Genomic DNA, 14,005 nt, shown 5'->3' on the forward strand with positions numbered 1-14,005 from the left:
CTAAACTACTTGGATGACAGAGCATAATGTTTGTATTAAAGTGAACACCAAAAGAAAAATACCAGCGATGGTAGAAGCCGTTCTCCAAGGAGTGCTAAAATATTTATGATTTAATGTTGCCTTCCATCTGTGCCAAGGTACCTCATAGAATTTATTCAAATCATTACAAAGATTGTAGAATTTAGAGTTCATATATCTCCTGAAGATTCATTTATTAAGATAGTTGATCATAGATGTCACTGCATTGTTGTCGCCTAACCCATTATCAATGATTCCCTTGTCACTAAGTAAATCCACATCTTTGGTGGTATTAATAAGATGATCCAATATTAAATAGAAATCAGTAATGTATGCTTTTCTTCTATAATCAGATTGCTCTAATGCCATAATTTTTAGGGATATAATTATGTAATTGGCTAATTCTTTGACAAAACGCACTTTACTTGTAATTGGGTAGATCTAGGATGAATTTAGTACTTCAAGAAACAAGTGTTCAAGTTTAGTATTGAAGTCATACAAATCTGACCAAGAAACAAGTGAAGGAAGTGCTGTTCATTAAAGCTCGACAGAAGTTTGGACAAAATCATTAAAGCTGTGTTTGTCGAAAATTATGAAATCAGGTTTTCCAGATCTGATTACATGCATATCCTTGAGTATTTGTGTAATGTTTCTTTTCTCACAGCCCTAAACATATATAAGAATTATTTTAAGAGCCGTCACAAGTGATGCAAGGTGTTGCAAAAGAATAATCCATGCATATTGTGACCGGAAGGTAGAAATTGCTCTAGTTCATCATATTCTTTTTAGAAACTACTGTGTCTTTACACCAAGAGTTTTGTGACCAAGGAGCTTCTGGATCTTCACTGTTGATGAACTGAAGAACTTTGCAGCCAATAATCTTCCTAAAGTTGGTGTGTTAGTCACGTACTGAGATTCGTGTATCATTGGTTAGTCACGTACTGGAATTCGTGCATTGAACGAAGAGATTGCCATTACAATACAAGTCCAATTGGGTATTAGGGTAAGGGTTCAACTGTTGGTTGCTATTGGGTACTAGGATTTCTTTTATTTGTAACCGCTTGTGATTGATAATAGTGGATTCTCGAGAGTGGTGACCTTAAATTCACCCGGTGGAGTTTTGTCTTGGTGGTTTTCTCCATTCGTAAATAAATCACCCGTGTCAAATTTAATTTTCGTTGCATTTAGTTATTTGGTGATTTATTTGTGCTACCACGCTATTGCATGTAATTTGACTAATTAATTAACTTGGGTAATTAATTAATTTGCTAAGGGGTCAATTTATTTTAACCTAACAATAATGTTTCGAATAAGAGCTTTCGTACCATCTTGGAATATTAAGGGTGGGATTTCCAGCACTCCATTTTTAAAATTTAATTCCAGTTTGCATTTACTTGAAGCCAACTTAAACTTTACTCCAGCATCAAACAGTTGTGTTGCAGAGTACTTTGGAAAAATTATCACAATCTAATTTGGGAAAAATGATTGATTCAATTTGTAAAGTTGTGATTTACAACTATGTTTTATGTTGGTTTTATTTCATGACAAAAAGTGTTGTAATTGCTTTAATTTTGTTCTTTGTATTTTGTGGGATTTTATTGTATTGGGTTTAGTATTAAGTTGGTAAAAAATTGAGCATGAAATGAAGAATCAGTGCAATTTCGCAACTAGCTCGCGAGAAGAGTAACCCACGAAAAGGGCATGTGAGAAGCACATGCTGGAAGCTGAAGATTTGTGCCAGGCTGTTAGTTTCGTGAGTGTCTCGCGAGAAGGGCCAACCTGTGAGGTACCCGTGAAACTTTTTGTCTAGAGGATTTTAAGTGTGACTTTCTTACTCTTCACCCATACTATATATACCATAATTACTCACAAAAGTAAGAGAGACTATTCAGAGAGAAAAATCCTAGATAAGTCTTTTACAAAACACACACCCATCTGTTAGAGAGAGAGAGAGAGAGAGAGAGAGCTACTCATCTTTAGTGAAAAAACATTCTAACTTCTTCTCCTTCCTTAAAAATAAGGTGGTAATTTGAGTCAATACTTGGCACAGAGATATTGGTGTTAAGATTATTGACAAAAGATGTTGCTACTTTATTTTCACCTAGATAATCAACCATAATTTTCTTATCGAACAGTAAATCTATATCTTTGGTAGTAATGATAAGAAATCCAAAAAGAGAGTAATGCCTGTTTGGTTGTGTTGTTTAAACAATAATTTTCATTGTTTAAATAACACAATACGTATTTCTACAACACTTTTTCACCTACATGTATTTCTACAACACTTAAATAACGTTACTAGAACAATATTACCAAACAGATCTAGTGCATATGTTTTCCCCATAACAAAATTTCTCTAATGCCAATAACATATCGAATGGGCTAATATCTTTTGTCAAATCATACGGCTCCAAGCATGTGATTTTCAGAACTCTGTTTTTTAGGTTAAATTTTATGTCAAGTAAGCATTTTCCGACCTCATGTAGCTGCGTTGCAGAGTACTAAAGTTTAGTCATTTCATTGGTTCTTTTCAATGGACTCACGGGTGTAGGTAGATTAAAGGTTCTAAGCAAATCGGTGAAGTGTGCTACCACATTCTCAGGCGTTATTTTTTGAACATTGAAATGATCAAAGCACATAAACGCAAGATGAATTAAAGAACGGAGTTTGATATAGTACGTTAAACATAATAAACACCATTTGGTCCGCTCAGGCTGGCCCAACAAATTTGGGGGCTAAGGTAATAGCTTGAAATGGGCTTTTTTGTTATCACCTAATAAGCCTTCTAAAAAGTGTAGGAAAAAAAAAGAGAAAGTAAAAGTAACAATTTTTATTTATTTATAAATTTCTAATATGTATATTGGGGTCGTTTCTCTAGTAAAGGGTCTTAGGTGATGGCTTAGGCCTAGGACCAACCCTGTCCTCCCCTTTCAAAAGATCGTCACTTTACCAAAATTTGTTATTACTTCTAAAGAAAAGCCCAGTAATGAACATCGCCAGAATCAATTTTACAAAATCATCACTGTACATGCTAAGCAAAATATTCTCTGCATAGCAACATATTGAATGTGTTCTTCCATCTCACTTATAGTGATTACTAAGAGGCTGTTTGGATGCTTTTTTTTGGTTACTCAATTTCCGTCACTCATCACCCATCACTCTAAAATATAACACCCGTTTGGCCCCATCACTCAAATACCATCACTTAATATTTTTTACACTGTTTGTGGGCCCTATACCTGTCACTGGTGCATCTTTTATGAACCCAGTAAAAAAAAAAAAAAAAACCCCAGGAAAAGACCGAACCCACTGAAGAAAGAAGAAAGGAAAAAAAGAAAAAGAAAAAAAAGGAAGAACTGAAGAAGAAGACGAGCTGATAAGAAGAAAGGAAAAAAAAAAAGAAAAAAAAGAAACCTAGGACCGAACCCACTGAAGAAAGAAGAAAGGAAAAAAAGAAAAAAAAAAAAAATGAAGAACTGAAGGAGAAGACAAGCTGATCAGAAGAAAGGAAAAAAAAAAAAAAAGAGGTAGATTGGTCAAATAGGTGCGACTGAGTTATGACAAGTGAGACCGGGTGTGTAATGTTATTTACGAGTTTGCCATTGAAAACAGAGAATTAGAAACTGAAAGCAGTCAAAATGTGTTTTCAGTTTTCATAACTCATAACTCACAAATTAGATAATTGAGTGTTAAAAACAGAATTATGAAAACAAAGAAATTGTGCAGCAAAACAAGTATTTTGCTATGGGTCCCACTATTTTTGAGAATTGAGTTATAGAAACAAAAAATTGAGTTATGGAAACAGGTGAACCAAACAACCTCTAAATTCTCCAAGTTTGTCTCGGTCCGTGGGATGAATATCTTAAAATACCTTACTTTATGGTTTTCCATGGTTTCCAATTTGTGGTGAATAGGGTCAATTGAAATAACCTTAGGAGTGTAGGCTTGTTCATCCAATTTACGAATGTAATCAGGAACCCTTTTGATATGACACTTAATTGATAATGGAGGTTCTGACCTTTCATTTTGATTTTGATTTTTCTTTTGAAGTGTTTGCTTCCTTTTGAATTTTAGTATTTTCATTTTCACTTTCTACTGAATCATTTGATCCTTGCTCATTTTCTATATATACTGCTTCTTCAATCTATAGGGTCGCTTTCCTTAAATATCCTGATGACAAACACAATAAACCATTACCATTAGAAACATTAGGTGATGACCTGCAAGATGCACAAGCTCATCACTGTTTTGCTTTAAAAATATTTACAGGAAATTTTCTATGTAACCCGTGTAATGTCATCTATATGGTATATTATATGCGTGTAGTTTAGGTTAGTTTATTTATTTATTTTATTTATATTTATTTTAGGAGAAAAACAAATAGATTTTGAGGTTGTTTGCTATCTAAGAAGAGAAAAGTGCGATGAATTTTTGTGGGGCTTAGACATTTTCCCTCCTAGCCCACCAAAAGCAGATCTCCTCAAAACCAAATCTCTTTTATACTTTCACTTTTCTATTCATTCTTCATTTTTTATCATTCTACTTTTTTACTCTTCAAACCAAACAGACTCGGCCTAAAGAAAATAGAAAAGCTTCTACCAATATCAATTTCCCATTTACTTATTTTGCTTGTGTTTAGAAGTCTGACATAAGAGTTTGTCCATAAGGTAAGGGGACAAAAGGGGCTTCTGCCCTTTTCGGACAAATTATATAGGGAAATGCCCATCTTCCCAAATTAAATAGGGAAATACCCCTCTTTTAAAACTTGATTTTTGATAAATCAAGTTAGGCCCTATAGTGGCCTTTTTAAGGAGTCTATAGTGACGTTTTAAGGACCTATAGTGACGTTTTTTAACTCGACTTCATTGAAATCGAGTTATAGGCAATGAAATCGACCTATAGTGGTGTGTTTTTTTATCTATAACTTGATTTCTTTGAAGTCGAGTTAAAAAACGTTACTATAGGCTCCTTAAAACGCCATTATAGGGCTTCAAAATTTTTTTTTTTTTTCTAACTTGATTTATCAAAAATCGAGTTTTAAAAGATGAACATTTCCCTATTTAGTTTGAGAAGGAGGACATCTCCCTATATAATTTACCCAAAAAGGGCAGAAGCCCATTTTGTCCTAAGGTAAGGTTATATACTAAAGTTTGTTATACACTTATACTCCTATCCTGTCACTGCCTATAGGAATCTCTTTTTATTTTTTTATTTTAAAATTTTTTATTATTTAAGAATGTCGCTATAGGACAATAAAACTTCTATTTGGCAAATAAAAATGCATATAGTTATCTGAGACAACCAAAAAAATGCATCGAAGTTTTATTGAATGAATTTCTCATATGTTGGTGTCCAAATCTGACACACACGACGTCAATCCAGAATCCAGATACAAAACGAGTAGTTAAAAAAACCAAAAAGAAGAAGTTAAATTACACCAACTACCCAATAAAGCTAATTAAAGATTTAATAGAAAAATGATAACGAGAAAATAAATAAATAATACATAGACAAAGACAAAGTAACTTGAATAAGAAATGCTATGAAAGCCCAACTCAGTTAATTGTGTAGTAACAGAAAGAATGAGCCTGTAACTTGTAAAGTGCAAACCATCAACAAAAAAAGCTATACGTACGGTTCAAATGGTCATTAGGCTTAAACCTTTTAGATTAAGTGTGTCTTTATGTGTTATATTAAATTATTAATTACTCTAGGTGTTTTTTCAATCTCTCTCCATTAAGTGGTATTAGAGTTAATAAATGCCTTAAGGTCATTGATAAAAGAAAAAAATAATCGATATTTTTGATAACTTTTTATATTAATCAAAAAATTGTTTTCAAAGCTTTATTAAAATAATCCTTTAATCAAAACCCAAATGACACCTATTAACCAAACCCATATTATGTCATTCACATCAAAAGTTCTAAAAAATTTAATTTTTAGTAACTCAAAAAACTAATATAAGAAATTTGACTTTTATCACTTTATTTAAATAATATTTTTTGTGTTTACTAACTAGCTATCTTAAAGTGCCAATAACTAGATATTACAAAATTTGACTTTTAACACCGTTAAGGTAGTGGGTTTTTTAGGGTTTTGGATGCTAAAATTTGATGCGAATGCTATTATATTAACTACTCAATGCTGTTTTATCTCTCCCTAACAATTATTAAACTGATTAAATCTATCGCAATTATATCTCATAATATTACGTAAGCTCTTCTCCTGTAACATTACGTCACATTTTCTTCTGTCTTTGATTATCCAAATTATCGAATTATAAAAAAATATTAAACTTCATCTGGCACATTACCTAAAAAGATACCGCTGTTTCCCACGCCTTAGCAAAATGGTCCTTTTAAGACCAAGTCTGTTGGCTCTTTTGATTTTTGTAGTTGCCCCCTGTTTGTCTGATATTTTAAGGGAAGAGGCTTGTTCTTTTGCTGTTGTGTAGCTTCCTGTTTGTTTGTTGGAATAATATTTTCAGTTCGAAAAAGAAAAGATAGCACTATTTCGAGTTGTTAACTACATCTCCCATAATATTACGCAAGGCAGGTTACATCTGGTTTGTTTCTTCGAAAAAACTGTTGTCTCGCACCATGTGACTGAAAAGTTGTTGACTGTTGGCAGTAGTCTTTTCTTCTAATAAAAAAGTCTTCTCCAAAGTCGAAAAAGTGAAACGATGTAAAAATACACTAGCTTGATCATTCTTAGTATTAGTGTTACTGAATATCGACATTTTTTTATGTATGGGGAGTAGCGAGAATCAGCAACGTGCATACTTTGGATTGTGCTTGGGCCTAGCAACTAAGGACAACATTCTTAGTTCCTTAAACCCTACCTAATTTCTACAAATCTTACAATATTCAAGAGTCTGGTGGTATTCAAATGGCTCTTTGGCATTATTGACACATTCAATTTTAAATGGATGTGGAACATCAATTTTTAATCTCTGTTTTTATTTGGAGTACATGGCTGGGCCGAAATGAGCTTATTTTTCGAAAATAAAATGAAGTTCCGTTAGTGCATGCATGTGATCCGTCATCGTGCAATGTGCTACTGAATTTATTTTCTTAGCATTCAAACCTAAACTTGTTAGGTTTTTAAATAATAAAAGTTGTTTTCTTTTTTGAGATTACTGTAGTATGAATAGTTAGACATTATCCTATAGTCCACATGAGATGTATGGTATGTGATTTAGGCATGAATATGATTTGCATGCAAAATATCAAAATCACAAGTTTTTTGTAAAATCAAAATCTTAGTTTATAGTTGGTAACGAATTTGGACTTTTCATATGCAAATACTATAATATATTTGTTAAGGCCATATTTTCTATGTATTGACATATCCTTTGACAAAATGCACTTTACTTATAATTGGGTAGATCTAAATTGTGATTAATGTATCAAGAAGTATGTAAAGTTTACATCATAGGTGGTATTATTAAGGACATGAAGATTGAACCAAGAAACAAGTGAAGAAAAACTGATTTAGTAATTCTCGACACTGGTCTTGACACTAGCATCTATCGAGATTTAATAAAGAAGCTTGACATAAAGCTCGACACAAGCTCAGTCTATCGAGATCTACAATATATGTTGGGGAATTTAGACATTGGTTGATAGAATTAACAAGTTTTAAACTCAAGTTGTTAATTAGATTTATTATGAATAAACCTTGTTGAAACAAACAAATATCAATATCATGTCAATATCATGCACAACGGAATAGTAAATAAGACAAGATATGATGATCCAGGAAAATCAATGAAACAAACTAGTTTCACAATAAAAAAACCTGGGAGGAAACCTTCCTGAAAAACAATTCACTATAGTAAAAAGAAGTTTCAGATCTATTATAAAACCTTTGTCCCTAGACTTTACAATCGCCGTAGATGAACCTATAGCAAAAATCTTCTACAGTTTTAGAACCTCTGAACTCTTCAATATATGAACGCCACTCTTTTACACGAATCCCAGTATGTGACTAACTCCAGCAACTTGAAGATATTATTGGCTGCAAAGTTCTTCACTTCATCAACAATGAAGATCAAGAAGTACTTGGTTACAAAACCCTAAGGCACAAAAGACGCAATAACTTCTTGTAGAGAGAATAAGGCACTAGGTCACTTTCAGCATGTGTTCTCTGTCTATAACGACCTTTAAAATAAGACTTATATATGTCTAGGGTTGTGAGAAAAGAAACCCTACACATACATGTTAGCTAGGGCCAAAAATCAGATCTGAAAATTCTGATTTCGTAGATCTCGATAGATTCAGCTTCTGTTGAGCTTCGTTCTTAAATCTCGATAGATACTATTTCTGTCGAGGTAACTGTCGAGCTTTAATGAACAATTTTTCTTCACTTGTTTCTTGGTCTAATCTTCATGGCTTTAATACTTGACTTAAACTCTTGTTTTTTGAAGTACTAAACCCATCTTAGATCTACCTAATTATAAGTAAAGTGCATTTTGTCAAAGGATTAGCTAATTATATAAAATATGTCCTTAACAATTTCAAAATTCTTAAATCTAAATTTCGGCCCATGATGACTTGGATTGCTAAGGTTTCGTTCTCTAAATCCCAAGACTATATAAAAGGCTTATTTCAAAGTTATTAAAAACATAGAAACTCAATTAGAGAACTTATACACTTTGTGAGAAGCTATAGCGTTTTGTGCATCTTAGAGTTTTGTAACAAAGTGCTTAGGCTTAGTCAGGTACTGGGATCTATGCAAAAGATTTTCAATGTGCTTTGAAGTAAAGAACTTTACAGCTAACAACAATCAATTAGTTACTTGGGCTTAGTCACATATTGGGATCTGTGTAGAAGTCTCTATAAGAGCAAGTCCAATTGGTGATTGGAGCAAATGTTGAACTATATGTTGGTATTTTGGGATAGTCTAGGGCAGTGGTAAGATTCCTTATACTTGTAATCGCTTGTTCTTGATTAGTGAATTCTTAGGAATGGTGACCTAAAAATCACCTAGTGGAGTTTTTGCCTTATGAGAGGTTTTCCTTATTCATCAACAAATCACCATGTTTATTTATTTTCCATTGCACTTAGCTTATTTGGTGATTTGTTGGTGCCTCCATGATTTGCATGTAATTTGACACAATTAATCAACTTGTATAATTGAATTAATTAACCGGAGTCAATCTATAACCCAACAATATTTTTTAAGATAATTTATCTTGATTATGGAAGTAGAGACTTCTAGTTGATATACTTGTGTGTATTAAGTGTGTAAGATACATAAAACTAGATCGCTGTGAAATTTATTATTCTATTTGTTAGGTTCTAAGGAATTAGGAACTAATGTATTAGAACTTCATTTTGTAATGTTGGCAAACCATGATCAAAACGTTTTAGTCTTGTTTAGACTTGCTCAAAGTATGTTTAAGTGTAAAGTTGGAATCGAGTGTTCTGCAGGATTTATTGTGTAAATTTGCCTGGCTCGATCGATCGAAAATTAGGCTCGATTGATCGAAAGTCATGCAGATTATTTTTCTGCAGAATTTTCCAACTCAGCCTAAGCCCGTTTGTCGTGTAGGGTTTTATGTTTTGTCTTAAGTATAAAAGGGAAAACCCTAGCCACATTTTGATGTTGCTCTTTATGCTATGTGTGTGAATCTTTTGTGAGATCTAGAGGTGCTTGCCTTCACATACACTTAGGGTTTCCAATCTCAAGATTGATGTCAAGAGTTTGGTGATCAATTTAGTTGCTGATTTAAGAGCTTAAAAATACACAAGCGAGAGTGCTTGTACTTGCTGGGAATCCAAGAAAGAAGTAGTTCGTGGACTCGAAGTTGTCACGTGGTCGTGGTAGTAAGTTTCCTACTTGAGGTAGCAATAGGATGTTAGTGGTTTAAGTCGCTATTGTGTAAATTTCAATTCCTTCATAGTGGATTTTTTTTACCTTGAAAATAGTTAAGTTAAATCCTCCCTAGGTTTTTTACCGGTTTGGTTTTCCTAGGTTATCATATTATTGTATTCTTTATTTTCCACACTTTACAATAATATGATATATTTGTGTTAACCTAGATCTGATAATTTGACTAAGTAATCACTTATCTAATTAACTAGATTAATCTGGTTGTGTTTTAAGGGATCTAAAAACAAACACTATTAACAACTGTCACCTGAATAATAAATCTCACAACTTCTATTTTTTTAAACTCTTAATCCTAAGATTATTATTAGCTCAATCATGAAATGTAGGCTATTTTAATATATCAAGAGTGTGATCTTAATCTAGCTGTCAAAATCTTAGTACATTGGAAAAGCGCATGTAGTGTTAAGGGAACACATATTCTTAAGACGAAATCCATAATAATCTCGATAAGATACAAATATCTTCTTGAGATAAGTTTAATAAAAATTGGTTATTCAATGTATTATATATTAGGTCTAACTACTTTGATTTGTCAAAAGTTACTAAAGTTTATATTTAATAAAATTAAATTTCATAAAATATAAGAATAACTAAAAGATTAAACGTCATTTTCTTTATTGTTGTAAGTTCTCAAAAATTGCCCAGGCCTACTTAGAATAGTGGTGCTAGGTATTTTTGGCCTAACACAATTAATTTATAAGAGTATAGGCTTGCTAGGTAAACTATAATGCTCTGTTGTGATGCAGATATGAAATTGGTGGACTTAGGGCTTGAAAGATGATAGAGATAAGCATAAAATAGGTACAAAACACTTCCTCGGACTTGGTTGAGGAGGCAATGTTCATATATAATCTGCTTAAGTGTTGCTACAAGTTGATACTCTCTTGCTTCCAATTTGTGTTCTATTCTTTAGCCCCCTTTCCTGAAGGGATTCATTTCTTTTACGTAGTCCCTCCTATTACATCTGAACCCTCCACATATACGTCTCTGGGTAGCAATTGGGATGCTTGTCCCATCAGGACTCTGCCGAAGGTGGTAGAGTGTGTTGTGAGCTTACTATTCATGTGTCATTTATTAATTAATGTGGCCAGTTGAGTTGGTGCAGTGCATTGAATGCAGAGGTGATAGCTACTTTTCCCAAGATATTTCCTCTCTTCTTTACTTGCATTTCTTTGATGTCTTCCATGGTGCCCTGTTCTTTGGTGCAGGTGGCTAGCTAAAGTATTCTCGAGGTGCACTCGTTCCTCGGGCTCCTCGAACGATGGGTCTCTCCGTCTTCCCTCCTTAGACCTTATTCCATATGTCTGGTCTGGACTGGGGTGGTCTCTATGTCTTCCCTCCTCGGACTCTAGTCCATGTGTCAGGTTTAGATTGGTGCACGAATAGGCCTTTCCCCATCCTCGGATCGGGCCCATGGGCTCTATATTGTGTTTGAATCATTCCCTCCCACAATTGTATTAATAAAATAATAAATAAATGATTAGTATATTGATTTCCTCAAAACTCAAGGGAAAGAAATATCATTCTCTTTAAGTTTTAGGATGAAATTTCATTATCTCAAATTTCTAGAAATTTTTGTACAATTTGAAAGGTTCGATTAATGGGTGCTCTTATAACTTTTGTTAAGAGATCTGTTTGTTTTTAGACCCCTTAAAACACAACCAGATTAATCTAATTAATTAGCCAAGTGATTACTTAGTCAAATTATCAGATCTAGGTTAACACAAATATATCATATCAATGTAAAGTACGGAAAATAAAGAACACAAAGCAAACAAAGATATGATGACTCAGGAAAACAAAACCGGTAAAAAACTTGGGGAGGATTTAACCTAGCTATCCTCAAAGTAAACTGAATCCACTATGAAAGAATTGAAGTTTACACAATAGCGACTTAGACCATTAACATCCTATTGCTACCTGGAGTAGGAAACTTACTACCACGATCACGTGACAGTTCTGAGTCCACGGATTACTTCTTTCTTGAATTCCCAGCAAGTACAAACACTCCTGCTTGTGTATCTTTAAGCTCTTGAATCTGCAACTGAATGATCCCCAAGTTCTTGATATAATCTTGAATCTTGGAAACCCTAAGTATGTATGAAGGTAAACACCTCTAGATATCACAGAAGATTCACACACACAGTATAAAGAGCAACCTCAAAATGTGGCTAGGGTTTTTCCTTTTATACTAAAGACAAAACATAAAACCCTACACGTCAAACGAGCTTGGGCTGAGTTGGAAATTCTGCAGAAAAATCAAACTGTACGACTTTCGATCGGTCGAGTCTAATTCTCGATCAATCGAGTCAGGCAGATTTACACAGTAAATCCTGTAACAACTCGATTCCAACTTTACATAAAAACATATACTTTAAGCAAGTCTAAACAAGACTAAATCGTTTTATCATGGTTTGCCAACATTACAAAATGAAGTTCTAATACATTAGTTCCTAGTTCATTAGAACTTAACAAACTCCCCATTTGACAATCTGTGACAAAACACAAACATAACAAAATGCTCAAAGTTACATAAAAATAGCCCATTACAAAAATATAGCCGAACATAACAAATTCAACCTAACTACTATCTATTAGTTGCAAGTGTAGACAACAACTCGACTGAATCAACCTGTATATTTCCTGAAACACTCAACAAACGCATAAACGCATGTGTTGAAAATACAAGTAAAACAAAATAACTTCTTGATTTCACATAGCACAAAATAAAGACATATATCATGAATAACTCATAAATATAAATCAATAAGCAATGTGAAACAAGAAACATATATAATCAATGTATCTCCCTCTATCATGGACAACCCAAACAAAATACATCATGAGCCAAAAAATGATAAATACAAAATGAAGCACCTAGATCCAATCTAAAAGCTTCATAGCTCCAAAATACAAAAAATATCCTTCTAACTACAAAAACTCATCTACAAATGTACTTTCCCTTTTTGTGACGGAATGCCAAAGGGCAATTAGAATCCATAATCAAAAGGAGGTGGCGGAGGCGACCGTCTCACGTGCTCCAAATCTGCATGCAAGGCACGAAGCTCATTAAGCATGTCCACCAAAAGCTGACCATGAACCGCCTGAACGATCATGACAGTCTCCAACGTACGACGAATGTTTGAATCAACTGAAATAGATGGTGGAGGAATAGCAGTAGCAGGATCAACAGACTCCTTAGTCGTAGTATCACCTGTAGAAGAGGGAGGATGAGGTGCGACACCAGAAGACTCAACCCTAGGATGTTTAGAGCTCGCTCTTAACTGACTAGCCCTCTGCCTAATAAAGGTGGCACCTATAGGAGCTATAATGTGAATAGGCTCAGACCCAGGAAATTCATCTAAACCTAGATGTAAAAAATCCAATGAATATAAATGGGGAAGAAAAGGGCATGAGCACTAGAACTACTCCTATTCATCTCAATCAAAGAATGAATAAAAAGATGAGGAAAGCTCATAGGAGCATTAATAACTAGGGCATACAAAAATGCACAACGCTCTAAAGGATTAGTGTGCAGATGAGAGATAGGCCACAAAGAATGACAAGCAATCTGAAAGAAAAGATAGTGAATCTCAGTGAGCTCAGCAGTAGTGATTCGAGGATCAGAACCCCACTAGATAGAAGACCTAGTGATGTAAGACATGATGTTGTCCAGGGGAGGAGACTCATCATAAGGGTAGATAGGATGTTGGACCACAGGTACCCCAAGAGCACCAGCCACTACTGAAGGAGTAGTGGTATACTTTACACCCCGTATCCAACTCCTCACAAGAGTGTTGGAATCATAGGCGTGGACAGGGAGGTTCGAGTAGAACTCTCTAATCAAGGTAGCCGGAGGTGGATGAGAAATATCCAACAGTGGCAACTAGCCCCTACGCTCAAAATTACGCCTAATCTCAGGATCAAGCTCATCTAACATAACCTTTCTCTCAGCCCAAATGTTCCTCTTAAGGTTAAGCTTCTCATCGGTTTCTTGATGTTTCTCACTCAGAAATCTACCACTCTCAAAGGTAGGAGAAAAGGGTGAGGGAGTGGACCTATTAGCTCTAGTCTTCCTAGGCATGATTTA

General features: G+C 34.1%; 1 pseudogene; it reads right to left on the reverse strand.

Annotated features, from left to right (window-relative positions):
- Positions 1–4,101, reverse strand: LOC136068710 (uncharacterized; annotated as a pseudogene).
- Positions 4,102–14,005: the final 9,904 nt, after the last annotated feature.

This window comes from Quercus suber, unplaced genomic scaffold, assembly GCF_002906115.3.
Source record: "Quercus suber isolate HL8 unplaced genomic scaffold, Cork oak 2.0 scaffold_131, whole genome shotgun sequence".
Classification (NCBI taxonomy): Eukaryota; Viridiplantae; Streptophyta; class Magnoliopsida; order Fagales; family Fagaceae; genus Quercus; species Quercus suber.